At 52.5% G+C, this 25997-nt stretch overlaps 1 long non-coding RNA gene across 1 annotated transcript in view; it reads left to right on the plus strand.

Annotated features, from left to right (window-relative positions):
• The window catches only part of LOC114017652 (uncharacterized), a 90625-nt gene extending 78360 nt beyond the window's left edge, over positions 1-12265 (plus strand). Inside the window, exons 4-5 of the long non-coding RNA XR_008734967.1 lie at positions 10762-10883; positions 11297-12265. This is a non-coding gene — a long non-coding RNA (uncharacterized LOC114017652). The remainder of the gene's footprint in view (positions 1-10761; positions 10884-11296) is intronic.
• Positions 12266-25997: the final 13732 nt, after the last annotated feature.

Genomic DNA, 25997 nt, shown 5'->3' on the forward strand with positions numbered 1-25997 from the left:
AGCTGAAGAACAGACCAGACAGGGCCCAGCTCTCCAAAACAGGCCTCCCGAGCCTGAAGGACGCAGTCCCGGGGCCTGGGAGTGATGCCTGCCGCCTTGCTAGCCCTAAGCGGTGGCAGTTCAGGGCTCTCACCCCTGAATGTCCTGAGGTTTGAAATGTGCCTGTAACAACTGGGAGGTTTCCCCATGCCTCGGCGCAGGGGCACCAGGCACAGGAGGAGGGGACAAGGGCGAGAGTGGGATTCCTGCAGTCGGGGCAGGCGAGGGAAGGTGCTTCTCTGCGCTGCTGCCTACGGTGCATGCAGGTGGGACCAAGGCAAGCCCCTGGGAAGGTTCGTTACCTTGGGCTTTGCCGCTCCAGATCAGTTATCTCTCCATACTTACTTTTTTCCCCCTCTCCTCCTTGGGTCTTCTGCTGCTTCTTCCCTCCCCAGCACTTCAAAGCCCCACTGTCTTTCCAGGCACTTTACCACGTCCTTGTTATCCGGACGCGAGCTCTCCTAAGCCACCCCGTTGGCCGCTGGCGTGCGTGTGGGCAATCACAAATTTATGACGATGCTGAGACTTTGGGGGGAGGAAGCCGAGTGCGTTTATTCCACAAACTGCTGCTTTCAGGGATCATTCCACTCGACTGGCTGAGAAGAAAACTGCTCTGATAGAAACTATGTCATAATAGTTGGGAACTGGATAACAATGCCCTACCGACAGAGCTGATTTATTCTCATATGCCAGCGCAGGGAATTGGTATGCACCAAAGCAGAAAATGGAGCTGGCTTTTCAGAAGTGTTTAAAATCAAGCGGCTCTGGAGTCACCAACCAATTATTTAGGTAATCTCTCGGCAGCCAAGCCACCCCATTTCATTAAGGGCGGTGCTGTTCTGCACAGCAGATATTGCAGGGGATCAGAATGAAGCTGCCTCTCCCCATCGCCCCTGTTACACTTTAACTTTGCTTATCAGGTCCCTGCAAGGAGGTGCCAGCCAGAGGCTGTAAAGGTGCCAGCACCTCACAGGAGTAATTGGGAGTGACCGAGAGGGGGGAAGGTGTTGAAGTTTAAGAGCAGCGGCCTGAGGGATGATGAGAGGGATGACGTATGTTATGGATTTACTCAGAAATTAAGAACATCTGCCTAGGTTTGCTTTGGAAAGAAGGAAATTAGGGTGCTGCTTGAAAGTGAGGGCTGATCACCGCTTGGGGCGAGGGACAGGAGAGTGGCGTGGAGTGACACAGCCACCGATGGAGCGGTGCTCAGAGCAGCCCACCTCACCACGCCTGGGTGTTGGACATGGGTACCCCCCGACTTGTCCACACCACTGCGTCTGTGCAACCGGCACAAGCACAGGCACGCACACCCTCACGCTCTCGTGTCCGTATCCCGTGGGTGGGCGTATTAACACGGTGTCACTGATGTCTTACAGGGAAGCGGGTATAATTTGTGTGCACCTCTGGTTTCCCCAGGACTTTCACTCCCATGGAGATGCAAGGCCTGGCAGAAAAGCAGACGCTTGCAGAGGGCTGTGACTTCAAAGGTGTTAGCAAGGATGAGCTGCTCTGCTCACTGAGATGGGGAATGGAGCTGCCCCTAGCTCAGCGTCCACCCTACCCAGCACGCATCCTGGGGACATGTTTCTGGTTCTGCACATCTCATGCTCAGAGATGCCATGCCACTACCTTACCCAGGGGAAAAAAATAACCCCACTTGTGCAGGGAACAGCTCTGCCCCATCCCCTGCGGCATGCGTCACAGCTGCCCTGGGCTTCACAGAGGAAGGACAGACGGCAGGAGGGAGGACCAGCTCCGGTCCAGAACAGCGTTAGTTCCCACAGGCAAGTCTCAGCTGGCAAGAGTGATCTCCAGCCCAGGTAGTTTGTCTGTTACCTTGGTTATCTTGAGGGAAAGGGGTAGGGAAGGGTTTAAAAGCAAACCTGAGCATTGCTGATGCTGCTACCAAAGGGAAAGGAAGGAAGGGAGCTGAGAGACGCTGTCATGAAGAGCTGAGCGGAGACGATGTGTGATGGCGTGTGCTGGGAAGGGCTTCCTGGGCTGAGGCATGTCAAGGAAACATCCTGGAAGAGCTGGATGTTGGGTTTTGTTCAGGGGAGGTTTGCCATAATACGTTTTGACGGGTCTGAAATTGGTCCTACGGAGGCCAACAATGAGGGCGAGCAGAAAATCCGCCCCCAGGCACCCACGTGCCGGCGGTGACCTGCCGCTCAGCCGACGCACGGAGATAAGCGCTGCCAAGCTGTCACTCCTCCCGTCGCACTCCAGCCGACACGCAGTTATTTCGGCTCAGCGGCGAGGAGAGCCGGGCTGCACCTCGCAGGGCTGGCTGCCATCAGCCAGGCTCTCCGCCCTTGGGGAATTTAGGGAAATGGTTTAAATCTGGGTCTCCAATTTGGTTTTCTGGGGGAGGAGGTGGAGACCATCGCACAACCGGCTGGTCCGCACACCTCCCAAGGGCAGTGCATTGCCCAGCACAGCAGATACCTTCCCATTACTCCCAGCAGCATCCCAACTGGACACCGTTTTGAAAAGCGACGCTTTACAATTATTCGGTCGCCAATTCACCCAGATGCTAAAAAGCAATTATTGCATAGTTTTTTGTTACTCCGTGTTCCCCAGCACACTTAGTGCAGCTGGAGTTGGCTTATGCGATAAATGGACGAGGTTCAAAAATATGACTCCTCTGAACTTTTTAACCTTACACGAAAGGGAGGAATTCTAAGAGCAATGGATAAAATTCAATTAACTGAGATGACAGAAAATAATCTACTAAGCGAATACATCAGGCAGTTGGAAGCTTTCATACCTTTCAAAAAAGGAATAACCTATTTCTTTCCTTGTTATCTAATGACACAGGAGTTTATTTCTCTGGAAGCAGTTACAAATCTACCTAATGGGGCCTAAATGCTGTTGCCAGGCAATTAGGGGTTTATTGTGCGGCTAATTCTTTCATTTCCATCACTGGTGATTGTCATTACTGAACACAGCTCTGACGAGCTGTCCCCTTGGCCGAAAGCCCGTGTTTGCATGTAGGCGCACGCCGGTGCACCTGTGTGTACATACACACACATATGCACACGTGTAGCTCCCTGTGTCTACGTGCACAAGGCAGAGCGTGGGCTCAGTGCTTGGTGCATGCTGCCCCCGGCACCAGGGACACCCCTGGGCGCTGGCTTCGGCAGCTGCAGCAGCTTTTCAGGAAGAAGGGGCTCCATTTCTTTCCCCAGTTGACTTCTGGATTTGTCACTTCGGCCAGCAGTGCGGACAACTGCGGAGGCGGGCAGTCTGGTCCCTCCTCGCTTGTTATCTGTCTTGCAAACCGCCCGCCTTGGGCCCCAACCCTCTGCTCGGTCTCCAGGGGCCGGTGGGGCCGGTGGGTAGCTTGGCCGGAGGGCTGGGACAGCACGTGCCCTCCCTGCCTCCTGCACAGTGGTGTGGGATGCTTGCTCCGGAGCCCGGGCTGGTCCCCCTGGGGACGAGGGGCAGCTGGGCACGAGGGGGCTGAAGGAGCATTCCAGGGGAAGGTGTCGGCTCTGACTTTACTGCCAGAAATTATTTGAATTTTTTCTCACTGAAATATTTGATTTTGCAAAAAAATTAAGTGTTGGGCTTTGAGGGAGGAAGCTTGCGCAGGGCTCTGCACAGGCGTGGCTCCTGCAGACAGGCATTGCTGGCCACTGAGCAACAGGGGCCAGGGCTTGGATGGGCTCTGCAGCCCTCAGCCCCCCGCAAAGAGGGACAAACCCCCTTCTTGGCAGCAGGGAGATGCAACCTGGCCGGCAGCACCGAGCCTCTGCAGCTGCTGGAGCTTGGCAAACCTGCGGGGAGGTGGCGGTGCTGGTGGCAGCACCTTCCCTGTCCCCTCACCATTCGGGTGCCACCGTCCCCCCCGCCGCTCCCCGCAGCCCTCCGGGGAGCTGCCAGCTGGGGGCCTGCTGGGACAGTGGGGCCGTCGCGCCCCACGCTGCCACTGCGGCCGTGGGCACTAGCCAGCCACTGCGAGCGTCCTCCCTCGTCCTTCCCCAGAGCATCCCCTGCCCGCGCTGCCCAGCCTTGGGCTGCACGCCGCTGGGCTGCTGTCTGCTTTTGAATTATACTGCCACTCAGTTCCCTTGTAAGTTGCTCTGGCAATAATTTGGAGTTGCTACTTAAAAATACCGATGGGGTACGTACAGGCTTTGGCTGGAATACGGTATTTGGCCTTTCAAGGGAATGCTGTTACAGCTGCAGACTGGCTGTTCCCCGCTGATCCAAAAGCAGATCTGGAGAAAGATGAGCTTTTCTGATGGGCAGCGGCACGAGCACAAATCAGAGCAAATGCAATTAGTGCCATGCCCTGGTGCGAGCCCGGGGGACCCGATGCCTGCCTGTGCCCACTGCCTCTCTCCGCAGTCCAGCAGCGCAGGAAGCACCAGCTTTGCAGAGCTGAGCTCAAGCTCTGCCCCAGTGGTCTCTGGCCCACCCCGTGCTTGGCAGTGAGTCCCTCACCCAGGGAGTGGGCCAGCCCATGGCTGGGAAGGACACACTCCTGTGTGTCCCCAGCCCCACCATGCCTCCCCAGTGGGAAGGAGGATGTGGGCACGTGGCTGGGGGTCTCTAGCTCAGGTGAGCATCAGAAGGTGCAAATGGCAGTTATTTAAGCTGGCAGGGTTGGTCTGAGCCCCTTCCCTGGGGTGGCGTGGCTGTTGTGACCCCCTCCAGGGCTCCTGGGGGTAACGTGGAGCTGCAGGACCGTGCGGCTGTGTTCTGGGCGTGGGGGAGCCAGCCAGAGGGGCTTTTGCTGTGGGCTCCAGCAGACCTCGGGGGCGTGTGAGCACCGGAGGGTGCTGCAGGGCCTGGGATGCTTCTCTCGGCATAGGCAGGATGGTCTGTGGCGGTGCTGGGAGCCAGCGGGAGCATAAAAGCTCAGGCGTAAGGAATGGCAGGCTCTGCTCCTTAACCCAGCGCGCGTGTATGTGGCTGAGCAAGCTCTGGAGGCAGAGCATGTGTCCCTCAGGCGTCGGAGGCAGCGGGAGACCTGGGCTAGAAGCTGGTTAGAGGCTCTGCTCCAGCTGCTGCCGTGGGTGCTGGTGGGCCCCCCCTGCACCCAGCCCCGGTGCAAGGTACTTCTCGGTGGGCCTTTGGCCACGGCCACCAGAGGCATGCGACTGCAAAAGCAGAAATACTTGCTATATTTTGCAAAATGAGCCAGAAGAGGGGGAGGTGGGGCAGGGGGGAAACCCTCGATCCGCAGCCAGCCAAGTGTCCTCTCCAGATGGAGAGGCTGTTTTCGCAGGTGACCATGTGGAGCCCTGATGTCCCCTCGGGGTCCCTTACAGCTGCCGCGTGGCAGTGGTGCTGCCCTCGGACGCGGCCGGGCTGGATGCTGCTGCCAGGCCCTGGTGGCGGGCCATGCCTCCCCAGCAGCCAGCAGCAGGGCTCGGCGGGGGGACAGCAGCCGGAGCCCCCTGGATGCCCGCCGGGAGAGCACGATGCTGCGATAACGGGCTTGCTTATCACCTTGGAGTGAGCTGCATTGTGGCAGAGAAAGCCCGTCAGCCATGCGGAGGCTTGAAATAACAACTGTTATCTCGTCATCTATTGACTGTCTTCTGTGGCTTACCGTTCTACAAGGTAAGAGCGCTGTTTGAGGAATTAATGTCGCTACACAGAGGTATTTAAGGCCAGGGTTGCTATTACCGGTTGGGAAGGGCTGTGTTAATGAGACGATACCGCAGCAGCACGGGGAGGGGGAAAGCGATGCTCGGGAGCACGCACGAGGGGAATTAGCTGTTTTGGAGAGGCTTCAGGGACACTGCTTCGCTTGCCTGCTGGTGCCGCTAATGACAGTGAAGTGCTTCCTCTCCTGGCAGCATCCAAGATTTGGAAGCCAGGGCTCACGATGTTTTTAAAAATAAGAGTAACTTTGAAAAAAAGCTCAGGCTATTTTTTTATTTGCTGCCTGGTTTGCTGTTGAGGACTTTAGCATCCCTGCACAGGCTAGCGGTTTTCTCAGGGAGCCCTGCTCCAGGAGCTGGGGATTTGGGGAGAGCCAGGAGCACCCCAACAAACCGCCTCCCCAGAGGGTGGCGTGGATTTGAGGACCACTTGCGCCGCCCCGCTCGGGAAGGCGGCTCTGGGAAGGAGGAGCAGGGCAGCGCAGGGCAACCCAGGTTTTCAAAGCCACGTGAGACCCATCTGTAGCGCAGGGATGCCACGTGTGAACTCGCAGACTTAGCCTGCCCGTCTCCTTCCCCACTTCTGCACATATATTTTTATCTTGTAATTACAGGCTGCCATATGTATAGGGGCATTTAAAACACATGGAGCTGACCCTGCAAACCTCTTCCAGGGCAAGGAGGGTTTGCCAACTTCAGGGCCTGTGTTATTGACAATGATGATTGAAAATAATCCTCTAAGTCAGTATTAGGGTCAGGCCTTCTGTGTAAATCTTTATTTAGGTGCCAGAGATGTCTCCTCTTCAATGCTATAGGCTGTTACAGCTCCTTTATAAAGTAAATGCGTCGGGGCTGCTAAATCGCTGGATTATAAGGCTGTCACCCATGCATACTGAGTCTGCTTAGCCTAAACCTTCCAGAAACTTTCATTAAAAAGTGAATATAAATGTTCAACGCATTCATAACCCACAGTGGGCTGTTTAAAACACAGCTCTGCCCCAGCGCAATGCCCACCGGGCACCCCAGGGCCGCGCCGGCACCGCAGGGCCAGTGAGCATCTTCCAGCTGGTTTTGACCCAGGGCAGCTTGGTGTTCGAGAACAGCAGTGACGAAAGGTCAGAGTCATCTGGGCTGGCTAGAGAAAGTATTTTTAATTAAATAGAGGTGAACAAACCCAAAAGTATTGCTGGAGGTCCAGGCAGCAGCTTTAAAGCTGCCATACCAGTCTAAAGCTCTGGGTTCTGAATTGGAGTCTAGAGCAGTGTTTTTTCTCAGGGGGAGCGGGACCATAAGCCTCAGCTCCCAGGGAGATGGGTTTGGGGTCGTTGGCAGCACAGGTCCCCTTTGGTCATCTTCCGCGAGCAGAGGGGACAGGGAGGCCCTTCCCAGGCCGTGGAGCTGTTCCAGCGGCAGGAGCAGAGCCTGCCAGCGGCCCCGGGCGAGCATGGCTGAGGACTGCGGCGGGTCCTGGGCGAACTGCACGTGCCGTGGCACCGCGGGCAGGCAGGCAGCTCGGCGCTGCTGTCCCCAGGCCGGGCTCTGCTGGAGGTGCTGCCCGGCCACGGTGGAGGCCCCAGGGGTGTCCTGCATCTCCCCCGCCACAGAAACGGTGGGTGCCATCGGCTCTGCCGCTGGGCTCTGACCTCAGGGCCGTCCTCCACCGGTGCTTCCCCGTCAGATCTGGTGAGCAGAGGATGCCGTCGGCCTCCGTGGAAGATGAAAGCAGCCTTTGGGGCGAAACCCGCACCCCCAAAGCTGCCGGGTGGCAGGGGGGCCCTCCCGCAGCCCCCCCCTGCCATCCTCCGTACCGGCGCAGTGTGTCAGTGCAACACGCGCTGCATCACGCAGCTTTCAAAGAGCACTTGCAATCTCATTATCAGTTACGAACATTTAATACACCCAGGTAAATTAAGAGTGTGCTTAATTTCTTATCGTAGTTTTCACTTTTTATTTTTCATTGAGGAACTTTCTTTTGTGGGAATTTTTGTTTTGTGTTCTTTTGTTGTGTCAGTCTGCTGATAAAAGCGTGTCGTGGATTGCATTGAGCTGTTAATTTTCCTTTTGGTATGGTTGCTACAATGACTTATTTTGTGTCTGATGTATTAGTTATCCAATTTTTGTAAGCTGATTTTAAATGTTACTACGCAAACTCTTTTTACAGCCTGTGCAGCTTTTAATCAAAAAAAAAATGAATGAGTGCAGAGATACACACAGGAGTATTATTTATATAAAATATATAAGCAGGAAGAATCTTCATAAATCACAAAATGCTATTATCTTCGGGGTTCATGACAGCCATAGCTTTTTTGTTGTTGTTGTTTTTTTGTTACAGAAAACCAGGATACATTAAACACCCCAGGCATTCAAAAGGGACGTCTCAAAAACTGTACAATTGCTGTATTTATTCCATTCATTTAGTAGGCAGTATTTAATATCTAAAGTCTGGTTTACACAAATAAATCTTAAAATTAAGATTTAAGTAAGAATTTATTGAGGGAAGCTACTGTATCTGCCTGCAGCAATATTATGGTTTATGACCTAAGGAATACGGTATTTAATCCTGGAGGGAGAGCTTTCAGAAGGCTGTTTTACATAAGGCTCCACTGGCGATCTCGTGCCTGTTGGGGAGTATCCGCGTGTGTATGGGCATGCACGGAGCCCCCTCGCTGAGGGTCTCTGCCGAGGCGGCACCTGGACCGGGACACTGCCAGAGGGAGGACCGGGATGCTGCCAGAGCATGGCTGCCCTGCGGTGGCACCTCACTAGATCCGTTACAGAAAACCCTTGCTTGGGTTGCACTAATCAATAGCTGTGCCTAACGGTTTACTATACCGTTTAATTAAATGAATTTACCTTTTGAAGGAAAATCCATTGCAAGCAATTTAGATTCTGGTGTATGGCAACCTTTTTTGAGGTTACTAGTGCTTTTAACCACTGTCTAAAGTGCATACAGTGTTAATTAGCATATTTAGGATTAAGTAGATTTACCATGCAGTAATCATTCTCTAATTCAGTAAGAACTATCCCTGGTGAATAGTGGACATTAATGACAGTTGCAAGAGCTTAGATATTACATAATCACTAATTACATTCTGCACAATTAGCGGAGACTCCTCAATGTGAATCGCTAATGGCTGATTTGTGTCAGCAGCCTGTTCTGGCTGTAAAGAAATATAAACAGTCCGCATAATTTTCTGATGGAATTAGCATAGGGAAGGAGGTTATTAATGAAGTTGGGAGGCCGGGAGGAGTGCTGATGGATGGGGTGAGCCCGAAGACAGCGTCACCCCGCCACAGCCTGCCTCGATATACACCTGCCCTTCATGAATGGCGCCGGAGATGCTGCCGCTCACTTCCAGCGTCTCGGCTCCCTTCAGGCAGCCGGAGGGTGAAACTGGCACCTCACTGGCCTCTGCGGGAGGCCAGAGGGCACTGCGTTAAGCACTGAGTTGCAGGGTGCAGAACCAAACCTTTGGCCTCAAGCGATCTTGGGCTCAGTCGCCCACGGCCTGCCCCTGTCTGCCACAGCAAAAACAGGGGCAGGCCGGCTGACACAAAGGCGCTGGTTGGTTGGTTGGGTTTTTTTTTTCTCCATTGCTCAATCTTTGGAAAATAAAAATGCAATAGTTTCTCACACTACCGCATGTAGCAACTCCTTACTTTGAACCATTTGCTAAAACTATGAAAAAATCAAAAGGCTGAATTTCCCCCCCATCTTGCATGGCAAAGCTGACTGAGACCCTTTCGTACCTGCTGACGATGACAAAGGTTTGGAAGAAAGTGAGGTGGCAGGCTGGCTTCACTTCTTTAAAGAAATAAACCTTTGCTCAATTGATTTTTAGTGATGTTTGGATCAGGTCCATGGTTTCTTGCAAGCAGAATTCAGCCTCCCATGTTTGTCGTGTGATTAAAATGAGGAATAGTGGTATTAAGCCAGTGAATTGCTTTGGACAAATCCCAAACTGCAGACCAGCACTGGCCCTATACCTTTAGGTATGAGGTATTTTACATTAAGATTGCATGTGGTTTTAAAAGGCACTGTCAGAGCAAAAGCAATTTAACAAAAGGCAATGTATCTGACGACTACTCTTCTGTCTGCCAAGTGCTCTTCTCCGCGAGTGCATTGTAGGGATGGCAGATTACATCTTCTGAATATTTTTGTCTGTTGCTTGGTTCATTTTCATAATAATAACTTGCATCCTTCTATATCCTTTCATGTTGAGGGGTTGCAAACTATTATACAAACAGACCCACTCCTGAGATGCAGCCACCTCCGAGGGGGAAGACGACAGCTTTTGGCAGTGGGCAGCAGTTTCAGGGAGTGGGAAGTGGCTGCCCTGGTGAGGATGCAGGGGAGCACTGAGAGCAGTGGGCTCTGGACAGGGTGCTGAGTGGTTTTTGGGGAGCCCCTGCCTGCAGCACACCCCACCTTACACCGCCTCTCGGCATGCCGCTGTTGGAGAGACAGGGAGCCTGCGGGTCCCCGTCCTGCCCGCGCCTGGGGGGAGCCTGCAACGGGGACTGAGCTATCAGCTGCTGGGGTAGCACTTGGGTTTGAAAGAAACCAACACAATATATATTAAAAAAAAAGAACATTCAAAGCACAAATAGCCTTTATTTTCCATGTTATGCGTGAACCATTCTAGACAGGTGGACATAAGGGCTTTGCAGCAGTGTCAAATGGGAGCGGTGTGCGCTGAAGCATCCTCTGCCGCTTCCCTGGTCAGCCAGAACGGGCTGTAGGCAAGAGTCTCCACTTCTCAGCGTGAGACCCAAAATATGCTTCCTCTGGCAGCAGCAGGATGGCTAGCTGCTTATTCAGACCCATGCACGGCATTGCTAGCGTGCCTTAGATAACGAATCGTTAGCTGATGGCCATGTCCCCACAGCCCTAAAACTGCCGCAGGGCTGCTGAGCTGCCTCTGCCCCAGCAAACAAGTTGCTCTGCAGCTTCGCAGCACCAGGTGGGATTTTGAAGGGACTCACAATATTTCAAATGTTATTTCCCAGCAGCTAGGCTGGCAGAGTGTTCACATTCACATCTGAAAATATCGGCCTTTAAGTGCCTTGTCTAGAAACTCTTTTTTTATCTTTCCAGGGCTGGTGGCTGGGCTGACGTGAATTAAGGCCACCTCAGTGAGCAGCGGTGGAGGACGAGGCCAGCGGGCTTTCTGCTAAATGCACTCGGGATGAGCAATTAAACGGTGCAGATGCAGTGCAGTAAGCATTGTTTTTAGTTACGGATTCTTCAAAAACCACACTTTCCGCGTCACCGATATTTTTTCCTGCGTTTTGACCCAGCTAGCAACAGCAGAGCACCACACGTGCCCTCCGCCCACCGGTGTCTGCAGCCTCCCGACCCCTCCAGGACCGGCGCCAGGGGGGCTGGAGATGAAATGCAGACCGTGGCATGGGGCAGCATTTCCATAAGTGCTGTTTGCGAAGGCAGGTGCGATTCCTTACATTATCGCCAGAACATTTAAATCTTAATGACTGGCATTGTTGTCTCAAAGACGGTGTTTTTCCTGCTGAGAAACTGCATTAGATTGGAGAAACAGAGCTCATTTCCATTCACTCAGCAGTCTCTCTAGAAATGACATGCAGTGCTTGAAACTGTTTATTTCCAAATTCAGGCCTCCTCCGCATCAGTCATCAGCTTCAATTACCAGTTTTCCGGAGCTGAGCCATCAGGCAGTCTGACACGAGGGTCCAACCTAATTCCCACCTTCTCCAAAGTCAAGAGCATAATGTGCAGATGAAAAGGTGGAAAATAGCCTGGACTTCATTAGCATGCAGAGCCCGGCTGTTCATTTGCTTGCTGCGAATGGAAGTTCTGACACTCGGCGCCTTCTGCAATATGAGAAAAGTCCTCTTCAGAGTATATGATGTCCTTACCAGCCAGGAAAGGTCATCAAAAAGGCAGGCGCTGACCTTGCTCCCTGCTCTTCATGACTAGTTTATTGATTCCAGGAACACCTCATTACATGCCGGATCAACATATTATTGCCATGTTCAGCGGCTGAATTGTTTACAAGTGTCTTTATAACCAGCAAAAGCCTTCCGGATGATGCATGACTACACTCATTTGGATGTGACCTGCCAATTATGTGTTATCCGATATGGTGCTGTGTGTCTTGATCCCTGACCGGGCCCGCTGCCCTGCATCAGCACGGGCCCATTTACTACTTCTTTCTAACCGCTCTTTGGGAAAGTGTCCATTAGCCTGTCAGTCTGTAAATATTTTATTTTTTTTTTTACCTCCGCTGCAGGCAACACGAGCGTTATTGCTCTGTCATTTGCTATGCATGAGGTTCATAATCAGTTGGGGGAAGAGGGTTGTTTTTTTTATGGCGGCGTCTGATAACCCACGCAATTTGCAGTCAGTATGCATGGCGAGCGGTGCGACTTGTTACAGAGCCGCGTGCTGGCCCTGCGAGAGAGACCTGTCATATTTTATTCAGGCGCGAGTACTGCGAGGCTGGTGATTTATTTGCGGGAGGGAAGGCAGGAGCAAACCCCCCCTCCTCCCCAGCCTCTCCCTTCCCTGCCTTTAAAGGTCCAATAACTTACCACCCAGCAAATGCATTTTCCTCTTCTACATATTTTTCTGTGGTTTGCATTCTCATTCGCTTAATATATTGCAATGCATTATTTATCCTCGGTCTGCAGCCGGGTGACGTGGTGTAGTTTACACGCACGTAGACACAAGAATTTCAAAAATAAATCACAGGGCACGACTACTATTTTAATCTCTCATTACAGACACTTCTATGGCTCAATAAAAAAAGAGTGGCGGCACAACTCGATTAGCTAGTCTGTAAAGAGAGATTGCTCCAAAAAGTGGCACTGAGAGAGCGGCTTACATGCCCCCATCGGCACGGGCTTGGTGTGCCTTTTGCCACTGCAGGTCACCAGCAGCCGTTGGTGATGGCACGGATGGGTGTGCGGATGGCAGGCAGTGCCAGCAGCACCGCTCACAGCACTGGCCCCGCACCGCTGCTCAGCGTTCCATGTGGCACTGGAGAGGTGCTGCCCGTCTCTTCCTGCACCCCCAGCCCCGGTCACTCACAGGGCAGAGGCTGGTGGCGTGCGGTAGCTGCCCCTCTCCCCTGGTGCAGATGATTTTTCTTGACGTGTGATTTCCACCTGCAAGCAGCAGCAAACGTGAAGGGGCTCGTGTGCACGTGCGGGTGCAGGGGCACTCTGCAGGACCGGGAGCGGGCAGAGGTCTGACACCTGGGATAGGGCTTAAAATCTGTCTCTGTTCAGAGGAAATACTTGAAGGCGAACTCGAAGCTATGCAGAAGAGCTGCTGGGTGTTTGCCAGCCTGGGGACGCTCTCCCGAGCATGAACCAGGCCCACAGTGACCTTATGCTGATTTTGGTTTTGTGGTCTGGTGCAGAGTGATGGACTTGTGCAAGTGAGAGACAGTGTGTCCCCACGGTATCTTATCCCACAGTGTGTCGCGATGCTGCAGCATCTTAGCCCAGCTTTCCAGGGTATGAATACTGCTTTTTGGGGGGGGGGGAAAGACCAACAAACCACAAAACAAATAAACAAACAAAAAAACTCCCACAACAACAAAACCCCCCCAAAAACAACCAACTGGCATCACCTGAAGCTGTTTGGGGGCTTGTTTATTTTGTATCCACAGCCTACCAATGGTTTTCTTTAGAAGTTATTTGCTATTTGAATTAGCTATGGTACAAGAGTTGTGATGGAGCGTGTTTGACCAGCAGAGCAAAACTGGTTTCTGCTCGATTATCTTAAGCCGGGAGGATGTGCCGGGGCTGGCAGCGTGTTGGTGCCTCTCAGAGGCGTTTCTGGAGGAGCTGGGGCCCATTGTGCTCCTGAAGCCTGAACATCACTGCGTCCTCTGGCTCTGGGTGCCCGGGGTGTCTCACCCCGGAGATGCTGAAGGCAGCTTCTTGCAGAGGTGATGCATCCATGCAGCCATGGATCTGGCTGATGCAGCAGCAGCACCGGGATTTCCATGGGTTCTGTGGCCTGGCTGGAATAAGACAAAATTTATGCACGTATAGTGCTGTCTCCTCAAAGCTCTGCAAACATTAAGTTGCCTAACACCACTTGGAAAGTGTTAGTGTTGAAATCCTCTTGCTGTGGTTAAATTGAGGGACCAAAGGGGCTTAAAATCTTCAGGAGTGAACCGACAGCAGCAAAGAGGCAGGGTGTCCAGCGTCCCGACTCTCAAAAACCAGAATTGCATCTTCCTGATTATAAAAAGCACCAAGCCAGGCCCAAGGCTGCCTTAAACCCCTGCCCGTGCCCTCAGAAGTGGATGAGGAGCTGGGGGATGCCCCTTGCTGGGGCGACAGAAAGCAGCTGGGGGTCCAGTTCCCTCCTTACAACACAGAGCCCTTGGGTTTGGGGGCTGTAGAAGGGGGAATTGAATTTCTTAAAGCTGTCCATTTAGCTTCCAAACTACAAACTGGGCTTGCGTGTGGTTTTTTAATTAGCAGTGGGGCAAAACACAGTCTCAGTCAGAACAGCTTAGGCTCTGGAGACAGCACAGAGCATTGATCTGAATCTGAATTTTGGAAAGGAGAAAAGCGTCCATTTCGTAGCAAATCTCTGGGTCTGAGCAGCCCTGAAGCTGCAGGTGTTGCATATTTAAAGGGCTGATCCACCATGGTGAGCTTTGGGGTTTCTGCTGCTGCGATGCTGCTGAGTCCCGTGCCGCAGCCAGGTAACGCCATGCCCCAGCGTGGGTTGCCATCAGCAGGAACTGAGTCTGCGACCGCTGCAGCTCAGCATGGCGCAGTGCTGGGATCTGCCCCTCCGGGCGAGGCGCGGGGTCGTTCACTGTTCGGCCTGTCCCGCACAACCAGCGAGTGGCGCCTGCAGCCCCGTGTTAGTCATGCTGGGATAAGCCTGCAACGGTTTATCAAGCCCCAGACATCTGTCCAAATTTGGCACTTGATCCTTTCTTTTCTGTTTATGTCACTATTTCTGGCCTCCTATTCATCATGTAAATTTTCTCTTTAAAAGGAAGAGAAAAATCAACTCCTCTTTATGACAGCAAAGTCATGAAAGTTGCATGACTATGGAGAGGAGCATTAACCTTTCCTTTAGCCTGAAGAACTTCATAATCTGTTTAAAATCAACTTTTTATTAATTTTGGAGTGATGCTCAGTGCCTGAAGGAAGTGAGACGCAGTGGCATCACCAGGGGAACTCTCTGCATCCTCTCACGTCTGTAATTTAAGGTCACGCCAAAATCGAGCGTGCCCGTGGGTGCTGCGGGAATCCTAGCGCTGCCCAGCTGGGGCCATTTCCCTGCTGCACTTGCTCACCAACCGGCGAGTTTGCAGCCCCCCATGTCCCACCCTCAGCAGTTTTTTGCCCCGTGGAAGCTCAGCAGTGCCTCCTGCAGCGCTCAGGTTGGTTTCGGCGTCTCCCTGCTACCCCACTGCTGCCAAAACCACGGAATACAAACACAGACAAGGGCTTGTAAGAACCAGCGGTGCGCAGCGACTCAAGGCAGTCAAGCAGCAGCGTGTGATGGCGAGCGGAGCTATCTGAGGCTGCTGGCTCTTCCCTGGCCCTGCTGAGGCGGGTTTCCATCCTTTGGCATGTCCTCTCCTAATGTTCCCGTGCCCGCCAGCCAGCTGCAGCTCCTTCAGACGGCAAGGGACTTGAAAAACAGCCCGCCATTCAGAGTTCTCCTTGCGGCGCATCGCTGCCAGGCGCCCGCGCCACGCAGGCAGCACCCGCCAGGCGCTCAGGGCAGGCAGCATGGCGCTGGTTGTGGGACCAGGTGCTGCAACGCTGATGGCCGGACAGGGCTTCCCTCGGGGCCGGGGAGGAGGTGAACAACACCAGGAGATGCCACAGTGCTACCCTTTCCTTGGTGGCTTCACCACGAGGCTCGTTAACACAAAAATGAGGTGTCCACTGGGTTTGTTAATGGCACCCAGTGTGTAAATTTAATTTTCCTTCTCATTGCACTCCAGCAGAGTAATTGGACATACAGGCCAGGGCAGGGACAAAGGATGAGGTCAGTTACTTATCTGGCAAATGTGATTATATGCAGCTCTGAGGAGAGGTCTAGAAACCACATTCCCTGGCTGTGTCCCGCAGTGTCTCACCCTACGAAAAAATCCTGGAGCATGAGCTGGAAACGTGCTCCCTGTGATCCACCCCAGGGGTTGATCCCCTTCATCAGCACACGGCCAAGAAGCACACCCGCAAGGTGCGTGAAGGGCAGCTCTTCCCCGAGCGAATGCACCTTGGAAGAACACAGCTGGGTTTCGAGTGGTAAGCGCCCAGCTCGAACTGCCGCACTCCCCTGGCGCGGTGGCCTCGCAGCACCGTCCCAGCAGAGCCTCTGCGCTGGGGAATGTCTGCAGTGCTGAAAGGTCAGTGCTGGGCACCCTCACTACAGTGGAAGGGCACTGAGCCTAGCACTTCTCATCAAGCCTACTCAAAACTTCGGTGTGGTTTTCAGTGGCTTTGAGCACTTCTGTTGCACTGTCACGGGCAGAATTTGGGGTTTTTTTGATCATGGGTTGGTCACAGCAGCAGGGCTGCTGGCGACAGATGGGGTGTGCCTGTCTCAGAGGGGGACAGGGGTCTTTGGGCTGGAGCTAGCAGTGCTAAACTAGATTTGAAGGAGGGAAGGAGTAAAACCAGGCTCACTAGAGATAAGCCCGGGGGCAGCACGCCAGCGTTTGGGGGATGGTGTGCTCACGAGGTGTGCTAGCGAGGTCTGTCGGCACGCCATCCCACTGGAGGCGGGGGATGGAGATCCATGCGGCAGCAAAGACTCAGGGGTTATTGATGTGTTAGAAACCATGGAAGTGCCTGAGAATGGTCATGTAGGAATCGGGGTTTCTCCTCCAGAAAGGTGGTGGGATCAACAGCCCAACTGAAGTGCATCCACAGCAATGCGCAAGGCACGGGCAACACACAGGAGCTGGAAGCCACTGTGCAGCAGGAAAGGCATGATGTAGTTGCCATCACAGAAACGTGGTGGCCTTGGCAGTGCTGGGCTGACAGTTGAACGTGATGATCTTAAAGGTCATTTCCAACCTAAACAGTTCTATCGACCAGAAAAAGGAACTGTTCTGTGCACTCAGTTTAGCCCCGTGAACAGAGGTGCTGCAATAGCAATCTGAAATGCAGGGCGGCTGCTGCGTGGGGAAGTCAGTTTGTTTAAAAGATGGGCGGTGGGGCAGGAAGGACCCTGCCAGGTGGCCGGCACCCACTCCTCAGTCCGCTCTGCTCCCGCTGCCAAGGAGGGCAGCAGGCTGCAATACACTGGAACAAATTAGCCTCTCCATTCATCTTCATTAGCCACGAGGTTTCACTGGATCCGGGCTCGCTACAAGTGGGTTCCCAGTATCCATGTAAATCCTTCTCCATGTATTCACTCGCATTTATCAGTAGGTACCAGAAGCAACACCAGGAAATTGGGGAGGGCTATCCCGTGTCTGTGCAAGGTTATCATCTCGATGACGCCATGGAGAGTGGAGCATTTGGGTATTACCCCTATAGTTACTGTTCTCGGTTGTGCATTAAATGCATGCATTTAAAAATAAATCAGGCGAGTTGAGAGCTATTGCAGCGATGCGAGTCATCATCGTGGGTTGTATCGGAAGGTGTGGTGGTTGGCCTACATGGAGCCGTACGTCTACTCCGCACTGGGATGGATGGAGACACGTCAATTTTGTAAGATTGGATTTCCCCTGGAAATCAACGGGGGAAAATCAAGATGCCCTCCTCAGGCTGGAATTTGGATTTAGCAGAGCCACCTGCTAAATCACCCATTCCTCCTTTGAGACCCGGGCAGGGGGACAGCCAGGGCTCCCAGAAAAACCTGACCCTTTTCCAGGTTGTTGTGTAGGAAAGGAAGGAGCCGGGGGCTGTAAATCCCGCACGGAGGGAAGGGGCCCCTGCCAAGACACAGCGAGAGCTCTCCGGCTCTCATTTGCGTGGGCACCCACGCTCACTGGGCAGCCTTATGCGGGTCAGCTAGAGATGAAGAGCCAGCCCCCCCGAGTCAGGGTGAGACCCCCAGCCCTGTGGCATGCCCGGCCCCCACCGGGCTGTTTGCTGGGGACGTGGGAATCCCCCAGCCCGGTGAGCTGCAGCCCGCCCCGCGCGCTGGCACCCCTGCACCTCATCTGCAATGGGGGCTGGGGGGGGGAAGCTTTTATTAATTACTGGTAATTACTTATTTTACATATTGTTATTGATGGTTATTTGTTGCAAGTAGCTGATTATATTTAAGAGATAAGGAGGGAAAAATGTCTGCCCGGGCAGCTAAATCACTGGAACAAGGCTACAAAGCCCCGACCGCACGTTGCAGACCTTGCCAAGTGTTTCAAAACTGAATAGTCATTGGGTTGGCAGATAATTCAGAAACTATTTGTATGAGCTGTTTATCAAATTATTAACTGCACAGATGTTGTTTGGTTGAAGAGCAGCTGAACCTTCTCTCTGCCAGCCGTGGAGACAAAGGTCTGCAGGAATAATTGGAGATGTGCATTGAATATTAAATTAATTTACTGCTCTTAATTCTTATGCAAATCCTGACCTCTGATAGAGCCTATCAATTACCCTGCATACAGGGAAAAGAAAGGAGAACAGTTTCTTTCTTTTCTTCCCCCTCCTTCTTTTTTTCCTGTTGTTCTCCAGTTTGTGGTTTTTGTTTCCTTTTTTTTTTTTTTTTTTTTTTATTATTCCCCCCCTCCTTTCTGAAAAGGAACTTGGAAATATTTGGGGGAGGGAAAAAGCCATTTGTGGGAGAAGCAAAGGACCGGGACTATGTAATTGAATCTCCTGGTTGCAGTGCCGTCCTCTGGGAGTCCGGCCGCAGTTTTTAACACAGCGGGGGGGCGTGGGGGAGGCCTGGGAACGGAGGCCAGGGCCAGGCTGGGCTCCTCGGGCTGGAGCCGGACGGGCCCGACTCTGGCGGCCACCGCGCCGTGGGGCCGGGCTGGGCGATGGCTGCAGCCTGCGCTGCCCGCGGGGGGGGAGCGGGGGGAGCGGGGGGAGCGGGGAGGGCGGGGGGGGGAGCGGGGGGAGCGGGGGGGGCAGCCGGGGCCCCGCTCTCCGGCTGCCGGGGGCTTCGGACGGGTGAGCCGGGGAGGGGCGCACGGCGCTGCGAGCGCGGCTGATTCTGCCGGTAATTAACAGTGAAGAAGAAAGGCAATTTGTTGTCAAGTCTATTGTGAGATCCCAGGTAAAATGAAGTACGATTTAATTGGTCCTCGTTAAAAAGAGCTATTTTTCTAATACGGAGAAAAGGCCTCATCTTGGGCACTTTTTTTAATTGGGGTTGTGTATGCGCTGTTTAGTCAATGTTTAAAAAAAGACTCTGGGCCTTATTCTTTCATCATATTTTCTAATAAGGATAAATAAATAGGATGAATAATGCGATCGGTCTATCCCTCGACCTCTGAAAGACCTCAGCAGCGAAATGATGTTTCAAGCTCCTTTCGTCACATCCAATATGCACTGCCTTTCAGCTCTCCCGCAGCCCAAACAAAAGCCATACAACAATATCAATTAATCATGCAGCAGGCAAACAAGGAGATTTATTCCACTACAAATAGCCTCACAGAGAGATGCTGAATGGGCTTGATTAGCATGAGAAAAGAGGAGCAAAACTCCACAGTTCAACAGCTAAAGAGCAATTTGATGGGGCTGGGATTGGGAAATTACTTGATTAGTGTCTGCCGGAGGAGAACACGATTAGGACGCGAGTGCAGCCCCGCCGCGGGGATGGGGGGCTCGGGGCGGCCTGGCCGGGGGGGCAAGTAAAAAGGAGGGGAAATAAAAGGATATTTTTTTTCCCCACACGATTTTTTTTCCCCCCTCCGTAAATCCCGGGAAGCGCTGGGAGACTCCGCTCCCCCTCCCACGCAGCCCACTCGGGTAATTTCATTTATCCCGCAAATCTAATTAGTAATCCGCGGATGACATTAATACCGATATAATGAAGCCTGTGATGACCAGATTAGCGAGCGCGCACTGATAGCCTTAAAGGCACATCGCACTTTGGCAGCCGCGGGACCCAGGCGGGGATGGGGGAAAAGCTGGCTTTAAGGGGGGGGAGGGAAAAAAAAAAAAAAAAAAAAAAGGCGGGGGGCGGTGGGGGAGAAAAACACGAGTAAAACCCGCGTAGGTCGGGCTGAGCGGCTCAGGCGCCTATGAAGGAGCCGGCACTTCGTGGAGCGCAGCCTGCCCGGGCGCCCCGGCCCGCCGCTCTGCGGAGGAGAGGAGAGGAGGGAAGAGGGGAAGGAGGAAAAAAAAAAAAAAAAAAAAGCCAGAGCCAAAAGAGTCGCTCTGCAATTTATTCCAATGGGTGGCTTTTAAGAAGCTGGCAATTTGAGATGGCTGGGTGTTATTTAGTGCAATATGAAATCAAATGATCCTATTTCTCAAATAACAGTGTCTGGGAGGAGAAGTGAATGCTGTGAAAAGGTAATTGTCTCCTGATGATATTTCCATTATACCCCAATCCTGGCCTAAATGCGATCAGCGTCGGGCTGAAATCGATACGGGGAGGAAGGACGGGGTCTCCCGGCCGGCGCAGGCAGGGAGGGATGGAGGGGAAGGGGGTCCCGAGGCCAAAGCGGGCGGGGGGCGCATCCCCAGCGCTCGCTCCCCGCCGCCCCCGCAGGAGGGCTCCAGGGAAGCGCGACCGCCGCCTGCCCAGCGCCCGGCCGCGGGCGGGCCCCTCGCCGGCGGGTCTCGCTGCGGAGCGGCCGGAGCCAGGTAAGGAGCGCGGCCGGAGCCTGCCCGGGGGGCTCGGCGGGGGGAACACGGCGCTGCCCCAGCCCCTCCCCGCGCCGGGCCGCTCGGGAGGGGGCTCGGGGGCTGCGGAGCCGGTAGCCGCGATCTCCCTCCCCGCCTGGCTGCGGCCGCGGCCCCTCGGGCGGGGCGGGGGGAAGGAATCCAGCCCCTTCTACCGGGGCAGCCGGGAACCAGCGGGCTGGTACCGCCAGAGCCCAGCCTCTCGGCGCGCTCCCCCCACGGAGCAGCCTTCGGGGGGCTCCGACCCGCCGCCGCCCTCCCACCACCCGAGCCCGCAGCCCCGCGCCACACGGCAGCCTCCGGCCAGCCCCAGGGCCGCCTGAGCCGCTGCCTTTAGCCCTTGGCGGCCACCGCCGGCCCCGCTCGGGCCGAACGCCGGGAAGCAGCGGGATGAGCCCCGAGGGGCGCGGTGCTCGGCCGCGCTCACCGCCCCGGGCCGCCGCCGCCTGGTTTCTGACCGGGAGCGAGCGTCCCTGTCGCTGGCCGTTACGCGGCCGCGCTGCCGGGGTGATCAAATCGCCAGATTTAAATCACTGGAGGAAAACGACGGGGAGGAAAGAGAGGGCAAGGGAGGCGGTGAGCAGGGGGCAGAGGCAAAGGAGCGGGACCTACCTGCGCCCCTCACGCCGCCGCAGCTCCCCGAGCCCGGGCCGCCCCGGGGCACCCACGCCTGCCGGCGGCTCGCCCCTCGTCGGGAGTCGCCGTGGCGAGAGCAGGGGTCGAGCAGCTGCTGGCTGCAACCCCCAGAGCCGAGTGGCGAGGCGGGGTCTTCCAGCGGCTCCCGAAAACGATCCGCGTCGCCTCCCGGGTGAAGAGATTTCCCTTCGGTTTCTTGCGCGGAGCTGGGCGGTTTGCTTTTTTCCTGGGTTTTTCTCTTTCTTTTTAAGCCACTTCGCCCAAGCTAGCGGCGGGGGGCTCGCTGTGGCCCGGGGGGGGTGCGGCCAGCCCAGATTTCGTTTTGGCCTTTGGCTAATTGCTGCTTATTTAATTGGTATTAAAGGCTTGGGCGCTCAGGCCGTCGCCGGGCAGGCTGGCAGTGCGTCCGTGGGTGCTTCGGGGTGCAGCAAATAAATGCACTTTCAAAAAAAAAAAAAAAAAAAAAAAAGGCGAGGGGAGTGTTTTAATTGAGCAAGAATAAAGGCTTGCTCGTTAAAAAGTTTACTGGATGGTTGCAGTTGTGCTGCTCGGGGTGGGCTGTGTGGCACCTGAAGGCACGCTGGTGCTGTGCAAAGGGGGGGCAGCTGGAGGCGAGTGCTTAGGGCCACGTTCGGATGCTCAGGTCTGTTAGCATCTGTCCCCGGGGTCTGGCCCTCTCCTGATGGAAGCAGAGCACCTCCGGGCCACCATCCTGCGCTCTGGAGAGGTTCTTCGTGGTACGTGCATCTGCAAACTGTCGAAACATTTTTGACCTTCAGCCTGTAAGTCAGTCCAGACCATTGCTGCTCGCAGATCCCACCTGCATGCCTAACTGACACAAGTGTTTCCTCGAAAGTAGAGCTGAAATGAATGTTCAAGCACTATCTAAATGCGCTGTCAGAATATTTTCAGTCTCCTCAAGCCTTTTTGCCAGCTTCTGCTTCAGGTTCCTTTTTATGTTCAGTGCAATTATTTACTGTTGCATACACTAAATGGAGCGCAGAGGGCTGGGCCCAGTGATGCCGAGCTCTGAGCAGACACAGTTTAATTAATTTCATAGTCTTATGCTTGTTTTCCTGCTTCTTAAATGAATGAACAGTTTATACATATGGATCCTTTCATTCATCACAGAACAATCTTCTGTACAAAACAGGTGGGAAAATGCTTAATAAATCACAGAAAAACTGTGTGCTCTGGGACAGGAAGTGAAAAAACCCCTGTCCACTCAAAACTGGATTTCAATGAAATGGAGAACTCGGGGAAGCAGCATATATTTATTGCCCCAGGTGAAATCTGGTCTCACTCCGCAGACAGTGCTTGCTGAAAAACAAGACAGCCTCTCTGGCCCTTCACAGTGTCCAGACGCTCAGCTCCAAACCTCAGACAGAAGTAAAAATAAAATGGAGACAGCAGCCAAACAGTGGCTGGGAATTAGTTCAGGTTTACATCTAATTCTAGTTCAGGGAGGCGCATTTATTTTCGACGTATGCCGATTTGCTCGCTTTTGTTTTAAAGAGTGGCCAATGACTTGCAAACACTCAGGCTGAAATATTAACACCTTTAACAGGTTTTAAATATTTTGGTTTAAGGTGGTGAGGTATTCTCAAGAGACTCCGTGTTTGTCAGTGTCTGTCTACAGAGCAGCACCTCGCTGCCTGTGCCGTCAGTTAGGGACAGCCCTCGGATCTTATTTCCCTCGTCCAAAAAAGCCCTGAACTGCAAGGCTTGCCCAAGTGCTTCCCTTCGTTTCAAACCCTTGTAGCTTGGAGCACTTGTTGAACCTGATGACAAGTGCATCAAAGTGGCTGACAATTAGGAAATAAACAAATACCATTTGAGGCATTTTTGAGCAGAATCCAGTAACACGTAGATTAGCTTATTGATGTAGTTATCATATTGAATATTATTCATACTTCTGATGCTTCTGCTGCACAGCAGTATTCCCTGCTTAGTAAACATAACATTAACTCACTATGCAAAAGGCTTCATTAATCAAAATAGACAATAGGCCAGACACTCTCCCTTTGAGTCTGTGGGTTTGGATCTTCCAGGCTTTTTACTTTGTCTAAATACCTTGTCCCTGTCAACGCGGAAAGTAACTCTTCAAAACAGATCACTATAAAATGTGGTGCTAAAAGGAAAACATTATCTAATTCAGTTAAAACAATTTTCCAGTTATTTCATATTTTCCCTTTAATTTTTCATGACCTGTAGAAGAAAATCTTTTCCAGTATTTCAGTCAGTACGTGAGATTAATCCATTCATTTGTTAAAATACTAATGGAAGAGCCTGAGACGTCTCTGTCCTTCAAAGCAGCAGCAAGGGTTAAGATCAAGAGAGACGGAGTTGACTGGCCAACCCGTGGTTGTGCTCCTGCCTTACCTGTTGGAGATGGGGAATGGACGGTGGATGGGGAGCTGGGAATGACATGGCCTCCAGGAGGATCCTGGCAAAAACACGGCACCCTCTTGAATCTTGACTCGGTGCAAAAGACCACACGTTGAAGGCGAGGTAGGGCGCTTTTGTGCCTAGGAAAATGTTTGGGCGCAAAGTCTCCACTTTGCAGGCGCTCTGTGGCGTTGTGAACATACGGCTGCACGCTGTGGGTGCAGAGCGGGCAGCGAGACGCTCAGGCGCACCGTGTCGTTCATTTGTTTGGAGAGTTATCTGGCAGATTTGAGCCCCACGATGGATGTTCTCCATCCCACGATTTGTAATGAAGCTGAACTCTCGGTGGTCGTGGTCTGCAGTGTGCAGCTGGCTCTGCCTCGTGCTGGGCTATGGCACCTGGGTCAAGCTGCAGCCTGCGTGGCAGAGGAACGCTGCCTGCTGCCAGACCCAAGCGGGCAGCTGTGAGATTGATTTGGGCTACGTATTTGTGAAGGAAGGCTTCTTCCTGCTTTCTTTTTGGTTTCTGCAGGCCTGAGAGAGGCATTCCATAATGATCCAAAATAGCACAAAATAGTCTTTCCTGCTCAGAAACACAGCAGAACTCTTTCCGACTAAGCAACAGAAATGGAAGCAGTGGTTGGTTGTATGGGACACTCCAGAATGGAAGGTGTGGATGAGTTCGGAGAAGACAGGAATTGAGCCTTTTGATGGTTGGCTGCGAGTGGTCTAGTTCAAACTCAGACTCTTGCCTCACATCTCAGAAAACCAAAATTCAGTTCTCATTCCTTCAGGGATGGGGAAGCTCAACACCATCAATCTCCTCTTTCCTCTTCAAACAGCAGACACTTAGATGGAGGGTGGTTAATTCCTAGTGTCTCCATCTTAGAAACAGAAGTGACTCTGAATTATTGTGAAAGTAGAGTGACCTGAAATCTCCCAGGCATCCTCTCCAGATCCTTGGCCTTGGAAGAGCCTGAGTCGAGTCACACCTGATCCCTTCTGGTCTTAGAGCCTCACATGCTGTGTAGGAGACTCCACAAGTCCTTAGAGACGGCTGGAGAAGAGGGATGCTTCCCGGCACACAGGCTTTAAACTGGTTCCCTCCCCGTGCCATGGCATTTCTGTTGCTCATTAACAATGTGGAGTTGTAAACAATGGCGTGTGCTTGTATCTAAATTCTCCAGTATTAATTCAAAATTACTTGACAATGACATTACTAGAGACTTTTCAATTATGTCAATAGGCTTTGGATAAGGCCCTTACGTTCTTAATAAATATTATATAGTTTTAAATGCTGTAGTTGCGTTCTTAAGGTTTTTATTCAATCAGCCATTATCGTTGGCTTCTGTGTTAACAAGTTCTTGCTGGAGGAACTCATTTCACCTGTCCTGTCGACAGCAGAAAATGCCTTCTTCAGTAAGACAATGTATTTTCTATTTATGCATCAGAAACGAGTAATAATAGGTTTCAAGGAACTGTAACATTTAATAAAAGCATTTTATTACATTTAAATTTATTAAAATTTAAACATTAAATTCAACATGTTAATTACTATTTCCGTGCATTGACACTGACAGTCGGAAATGGATCCACACAACTGCTCTGCTGAGATATGTTCACTGGTGTTATTTGCTCTTTGATTACTAATACATTATTAGTGCTCTTCATTTGGGACTTGATTCATTAACAAAAAGACTTATGGGCATTATGTAAATTTTTTTTTATGTCTTTTACATAGCTACCAGGGCATGTATTATGAATCTAATTGAAAAAAAAAAAAAAAAAAAAAAAAAGAGAGAGAAGAAAATTTATTCAGTTCTGTTCTGACTTGTAGGCAAGCTAAATGTACGGTCACTCTCAGAAATCAAATAAGCACAGAGAGGAAAAAAAACTCTCTTCAGCACATCACAGGCTATGTTTCTGGAAATCCCTTTTCAGAGGAACCACGCACAAACCCCATCCTGCTGTGTTTGGGCAGAAATAGCAAAATGGTGGCAATGAAATGTTCAGGCTCTCTCGTATCTCATGCTTGTGTCTGCTGTGTACATTGGTACTCGCAGCTAATCGCCCCTTTTGTTTTCAACCAGTGATTTCTCTTTCATGCTTTTGAATATATGATTTGGTTTACTCTAATCCAGATGTCAAGCAATATTTGTATTTTCTCACGTTAAGTGAAAATCAGCTAAAATCAGAGAGGGCTCTTAATCTGTAAAAGCTCATCGTTACCATTACAGCAACAGTGCGGGTGGGGTGGTTATGCAGAGGCTGGTGGGGGGAGGCTTTGTCCCAGGCACTCTACACGAGGACACAGGCAATTTCTGCCTTATATAAAGAGTTTCCTACCTTTCTGGGACCAAGCAGCATCCCCTCCATTTTCTGGCTTTAGATCAGAGGCTGTGGCAAACAGGCTGCAGCAGGTACAGACAGTGCATAGATCTATCGCTCAGGAAAACCAGCCAACCCCTTGACAGTGATTTCTGACAGATGTAGTCAAGGGCTGGGGTAAGGCCAAGGGTGAGGCAG

This window comes from Falco cherrug, chromosome 13, assembly GCF_023634085.1.
Source record: "Falco cherrug isolate bFalChe1 chromosome 13, bFalChe1.pri, whole genome shotgun sequence".
NCBI classification, from domain to species: Eukaryota; Metazoa; Chordata; class Aves; order Falconiformes; family Falconidae; genus Falco; species Falco cherrug.